This window comes from Pseudophryne corroboree, chromosome 4 (assembly GCF_028390025.1).
Source record: "Pseudophryne corroboree isolate aPseCor3 chromosome 4, aPseCor3.hap2, whole genome shotgun sequence".
NCBI lineage: Eukaryota > Metazoa > Chordata > Amphibia > Anura > Myobatrachidae > Pseudophryne > Pseudophryne corroboree.
In genome coordinates, this window is record NC_086447.1 from 765,578,661 (window position 1) to 765,585,351 (window position 6,691).

The following is a 6,691-nucleotide window of genomic DNA, read 5'->3' on the forward strand; positions in this document are numbered from 1 at the left end:
AGATTTGGGTGGGTTATATTGTTTCTGTGCAGGGTAAATACTGGCTGCTTTATTTTAACACTACAATTTAAATTTCAGTTTGAACACGCCTCACCCAAATCTAACTCTCTCTGCAAATGTTATATCTGCCCCCCTGCAGTGCACAGGGTTTTTCCCAACTGCTAACAAATTTGCTGCTGCGATCAACTCTGAATTAGGCCCAATGTTTTATAATAAATGTGGGCAGAATACATTTATTACTTATTCATAAATACAAGTTTTGCAGAAAAACGTGATGTAATATGCAAAATCGGGAGTCATTTTCATGTTCAGTAGCCAAAAATCTATAAGTATCACATAAATTCGTTAAAAAAGCTTTTTCATCGCAGACCTGAGTAATTAATTTAATAAAAAAGCATGTCTATGGTTAGAATCCAATTGCCGTTGGAATTTTTTTTCAAGAACCCTGTAGCACAAGGCTTTTCCCGCAGCCGCAGGGTATTGGTCAGGGGAGAATCCAGAAAAAAATTACACGGGGGGGCACCATAAGTGGTTGAGCTATCAAGGAGGGCTGGAGTTAGAAGTGGAGTAGGCGTGACCAAGTTTCAGTGGGTGTGACCATTGTGTGAGGGGGTGTGGTCAAGTGCTCAATGTGAGTATCTACAGGCACCCTAATCACCCCCCTTCCCTCCATACACAGACAGTGCAGGCACCCCCCCTCCCTCCACACAAAGACAGTGCAGGAACCCCCCTCCCTCCACACACAGACAACAAAGGCACCCCCCCTTCCTCCATACACAGACAGCGCAGGCACCCCCATCCCTCCACACTCAGACAGCGCAGGCACCCACCTCCCTCCCTCCACACACACACAGCACAGGCACCCTCCCTCCTTCCACACACAGATAGCGCAGGCACCCCCTTCCATCCACACACACACAATGCAGGCACCCCCCTCCCTCCACACACACATAGTGCAGGCACTCCCTCCCTCCACACACACACAGCGCAGGCACCTTGATCCCCCATTCAACCCATCCCCAGCAGCAGTCTCCCCTCCTAAGCAGCATTCTAGCTTCTAGCTACTTCTCACTCCAATAGACAGCTTAGCTCCTTGGCTCTCACTCCCCAGCAGCACCCGGCCTCTGTCCTCACCACTTGAGACTCCCAGTCCCCACCTCAGCAGCAGGCGGCTCCTAACTTCCTGGGCCTTCTACCCTCACCCAGCAACACACAGCTCTCACCAGACACCGATGAAGAATGCAGGGCCAGGCTTCTTCTTGCTTGCTGGCCTGCGCCTGGGCATCCTTGTGGTGTCTGCCTGGTTGGAAGTACGTTGTCCCGGACCCCTCAGCGCGCGATTTCCCGGACCCTCAGCGGCGGTGCGTAGTAACTAGGTGGGCTGGCAGTGGTGGTGTGCTGTCCCTCGTTGGCGGTGGTGCGCTCTCCCTCAGCGGCGTGATGTCCAGACCCTCGGAGGCGGTGCGCTGTAACTAGGTGGGCTGGCGGTGGCAGTGCACTGTCCCTTGTTGGTGGCGGTGCTCTCTCCCTCAGCGGCGCGATGTCCGGACCCTTGGCAGCAGTGCACTGTAACAGGGTGGGCTGGCGGTGCGCTGTCCCTCGTTGGCGACGGTGCGCTGTCCCTCAGCGGCCGCAGCGAAGCTGAATCTGGGATGCTCCTGCTCGGCTCCTCTGGACTGCATGGTACTGCATGTCACATTTCTCCAAGAAGCCAATCAGGAAGGACACTGGCCTGGAAATCATGCAGCAAGGTGGAGCAGCTGACAGGGGAGGGATACCAGTGTCGGGCTGGTGGGTGGCCATTATCTAACTGCGCAGTGTAAAAAAACACAGAAAATTAATTCCTAAATGACAGAGGGGGGAGGGGGGCAGGTGCCTTGGTGCCCCCCCCCCCCCCTAAATCTGCCACTGGTCTTGGTAGTCAATTGCGGGACAGAAAATGGGCGACAGTGATTACTGTATAAAGAGTAGGTCTGATTTTTCCTAAAACCGATAATTTTAGGAAAATGCATGGGGACCTGCTCTGGGACCCCAGCGGCACCCCATTGAGGGCTAATTAAGCAATTGGTTGTTTTCAATTAGCTTAATTAGTCAGTTGTTACTCACCATCTGAAGTGGTGTTTCTGCATCCAGCCACGAGATCCAGGTCTTCTGCAGCAGTGGTGAGTATGTGAGGTGTGTGGAGTGTCTGTCAGTGTGTGTTAGTGTGAATACTGTAAGTATGTACAGTGTGAGTGTGTGTACGCATGTGCCTGTGTGTGTGAGTAACCCCAGTGTATGCAATGCCCCTGCTGATGAACCAGCTGATGATAGAACTATATCTACCAGCATCCCCTGCGCCTCCCTTCAGTCTCAAGCCTCCAAGCAGCCCCTTGGAACTCCCAGAAGACCTCTCCCCAGACAGAAGATGGATGGGAGACCACTGGAGACTTCTGGAGAGGTGAGTATCAATTTTTAAATGTTTATTTTTATGCACTGAGGGGTTTTCAGTGCTAAAAACCCTGTAACTACTTTTTTTTTATTGGAGACCACAGATATCGGGAGTAATCCACAATTGGGCACAAGGTAAGCAAGGTTTTTTTAACTCACTGGACCAAGATTCCAATTGAATTTGCCCCTATGTCCTTATCATTTGGGCTACCAACATTAGAAACACACACACACACACACACACACACACACACACACACACACACACACATATCCCTGTGCAAATGTGGATGCATTTTCTGCTTGCGACTCCTTAGGCATAGGAAGGCAGAATAGAAGGAAGGAGCAAATAGTGCAGCAAATGCATGTTCACATAATTGTCGCATGCTCGCAGGAGAAGCATTCAAAGATATGCCTGTCAAGAAGCACCTCTTTTGTGGGAAGATCATGTTTTACCGGCGGCTGGGATCCCGGCTGCCATGTTCCCGACAGCGGGATCTCGGCCACTAGTATGCCGGCATAGAGGGAGAAAAGGCTGTGGTGCAGGGATTCCGGCATCAGCATTGTGACCACCGGGATACCGACAGGCTGTGCTGGTGTTCAGCCCCTGGTGCAAGATACAGTGGGGCAGATGTATTAACCTGGAGAAGGCATAAGGAAGTGATAAACCAATGATATGTGCAAGGTGATAAATGCACCAGCCAGCCAGCTCCTGTCAATTTGCATACTGGAGCTGATTGGCTGGTCCGTTTATCACCTTGCACTTATCACTGGTTTATCACTTCCTTATGCCTTCTCCAGGTTAATACATCTGCCCCCATATGTGCTAATGATGACAATACTGCAGATCAGTATGCACACGTAACTGCATATTTTTTGGGTAGTCAACCATAGCCCTATTAACTTTTTATCATCCTGGCATTCTGGCCTAGCATGAGAGCAGTTTTTGCCTTTGCATTTCCTTTTGAAAGAATACTATATAAGGACATTCTTTATTGAAACATTTTATTTTACATTATGGTTGTGAGAAATACTTATTGAACAGAAGTTACCAATATTATGCTCAGCAACTGGTGATGCAAATGTCACTGTACGTTTTATGGAAATAAATTTAGAAATTGTGCGTACTTTACACTTCGTTGTTTGGGCCTAATTCAGACCTGATTGCAGAAAATGTTCTGTAATAGGCAAAACCATGTGCACTGCAGGGGAGGCAGATATAACATGTGCAGAGAGAGTTTGATTTGGGTGGATTATTTTGTTTCTGTGCAGAGTAAATACTGGCTGCTTTATTTTAACACTACAATTTAGATTTCAGTTTGGACACACCCCACTCAAATCTAGCTCTCTCTGCACATGTTATATCTGCCCCACCTGCAGTGCACATGGTTTTGCCCATTAGAGAACAGTTTTGCTGCTGCGATCAGGTCTGAATTAGGCCCCTTGACGGGTTAACTTTTCCACATTTATATTTCATGGACTTTTAATTATCCCACATGCTGAAACCGAGTTTCCATGTCTGCATATTATGTTTATTGTAGACCAGTGGTTCCCACATTTGGTGCCGTGGTACCCTGGGCTGCCGCCGGGCATTGCAGGGGTAACAAAGGTTGGTTGTCCATGGTCAAATCAAACTATTTATGATCAATGTGATTTGCAAAACTAGTGCTGGTGGCTGCTAATCATAAAATATGTGGACAAACAGAAGTACCACCTAGTCCGCACCACATAACTGAATATAAGGTAAACACAATAAATGTAATGTAGTGAGAATGGTTATCTCTCACCTGAATTGTCCACATTCCATTTGGATCAGCTCCCTCCAAGGGAGAGGAAAGCAAAGCCTTTGCACTCTGCAGCAGCAATGGTGGTTTGAAACTCTGGGTTTTCCAGGTTGCCCAGAGCCAGCTTGGAATCATCACAAGAGAACAGGGAGAATTAAAAACTTTGTGCTTTAAGCACTGATGCTGGATAGAGGCCAGGGAGTAGACCAGAGTGCGATTAGTGCCAGAAACTGACTGAAAAGCCATACTAGGAAGCATGGCAGGAGATGGCTGTACTCCAGGTCAGCAGAATGAATGTTAGAGACTTTGGTGCTGGGTTGATTGAGTACACCTGTTTATGTAATTACTAGCCCTGTTTTTCCAGGCCACTGTCTTTATTTGATGAACTGAAGTGTCTGCTTCCAGGAGAACACGCTGTTACACCAGGAATGTGCCTGTTGTGTGTTATAATTTCTCCATCCCTGTTACAGTAATTTAATAATTTTTGCTTTATTTCTCAGAAACACATTTTTAGACTAGGTGTGCCATGAAAAAATTGGTGTGCCATGAAAAAATTGCTGACACCGTGCTGTGAGTCAAGAAAGCTTGGGAACCACTTCTGTAGACAATAGACAACATCTGTTATTTTACTATCTATACATGTAAAACATTGTTTCTCTTCTTCTGTATATTTATGTCAAATATAAGCTTGCATCTGCAGCATGAGTGACATGGATATGTGGCTTTCTGACAATCTAACAAATAAAAGTAGCTTCTCATTATCGGCTGCATACTGTGTAAGTCTGTGTTACTGAAAAACAAAAAAGAAGATCAGATATGTCCTGATACACAATAAGACTTGATTTGGCATTATAAAAGTTACTTTAAATCCCAGTTAGTATATCTTCTTTCTACTTTCCTCATTAACCTCAGAAGAAATCTGTTTAGTACAATAACTTAAAAAGAATGATTGGAACAGGTCTGAAATAACCATGCATGATTATTATACTGTAACTTTCTGCCAAATATTATTCATTGACATTGGAATCATTAAACGGGTGTGATAGATTATCGCAGCATTAGGGATGACAGAGGTCACATGACTGACCGCGGCACCCTGAATCGGAGAATGGAGGCAGGTTTAATGGATAAGTACCCTAACCCTCACTACCTTAACCCTAACCCTCCTCGGTGGCAGCTAGTGCTAAGTCTAGGGTAGTGGTGGCTATGGCTAGCTTTCGGGGGTGTCGGCTATGGCTAACCCCCCTAGTGCCTAACCTTACCCCACTGGGCCCAAATCCTAATACCTACCCCGATACTTACCATTAGAATGTCGACTGTCGGTGTCCCAGAGCCAGTATCATGAGTGGTGTTGAGATTCCGGCTTTGATCACATGACTGCCGGCATCCCAATTGTCGGGATGCCAAACACATCCTGATTAAACCCATCATTTAAATTTGCAGGAAAGAGAGTTGTTAGGAAGTAAATATTGAGTAAACATGAAACATGCAGTGCACTTACAGTATACTGCTTTTGAGTTGTATAGTACAACGGTGAGCATCTGATAGATGAGATTGGGCTGCAATGTAAATACGTCCTGCATCCATCATGCTGTTATATGCGGTAATGAGTAGTGATAATCTGCAATTAGTTTAGTTACATCACCTACAAAAAGTAGTAACATTTAATGATTTGTATAATACTGGGTAACATAAAATAACCCCATACAGATCCACTAAGTCCACAGGGAGTAAACTAAATGCATCCCTGCTGTCGGCTCTAGTAGTACGGTACTTGGTACTGTAGGTGTAATTTACATAGTTGCTCACAATTCAAAATAATGGAATCATTTTATGGTTGTGTACAGCAAAGCATGCCATGCAGGCTAATAGTAGTTATGAATACTTAGAGAATGCATTGCTCCAAGTGCACAATCTATATTTCTTTTTAGCTTTTTAATCTTACTTGCCAACCCCATGTCTGCAGAGCATCCAGGGCTCAGAAGATTGCAATTAAGAATAAGTGCATATGTGCTTTCCAATTAAAATTAGGACATTTTTAAAACAGTGTAGTGTACAGTGCCATTTTGAATTAAATTTATAAAAAAAAAAAAACTCAGCAGTTTTGAGGTGTGACAGAGCCGTTTTGAAGAGAGTTCTGAAGGCGCTATTGAGCAGAGATGAGCAGCAGAGAGAGAGAAAGAGAGAGAGAGTAAGCAGAAGGGAGACAGAGCAGTGGCAGAGCAATAGGTGTAGCACAGAGTCAAACAGAGAACTGGTGTAAAATCGTTATCCTGCAAACAACCTCAGCCAAGAGTGCGCAGCATGTGTAAGAGACAGGAGAGTTTTAAGACTTTGGGGGAGATGTATTATAGTGGCATAGCACTTCCTGCTTTTCCTCATTACCGAGGTGAAGCAGGAATCTACAACAATAAGGTGTATGAAAATTTGGTCTGCCGAAGTGGGAGAGTGAAAACTCCCCTCTCGAACGATCCCCG

At 45.7% G+C, this 6,691-nt stretch overlaps 1 long non-coding RNA gene across 1 annotated transcript; it reads left to right on the forward strand.

Moving 5' to 3' along the window:
• Positions 1 to 2,103: 2,103 nt before the first annotated feature.
• Positions 2,104 to 4,966, forward strand: LOC134911759 (uncharacterized). The gene is made up of 4 exons (XR_010176821.1): positions 2,104 to 2,162; positions 2,329 to 2,440; positions 2,528 to 2,565; positions 4,715 to 4,966. It is a non-coding gene; the product is annotated as an uncharacterized LOC134911759 (long non-coding RNA).
• The last annotated feature ends 1,725 nt before the right edge of the window (positions 4,967 to 6,691 follow it).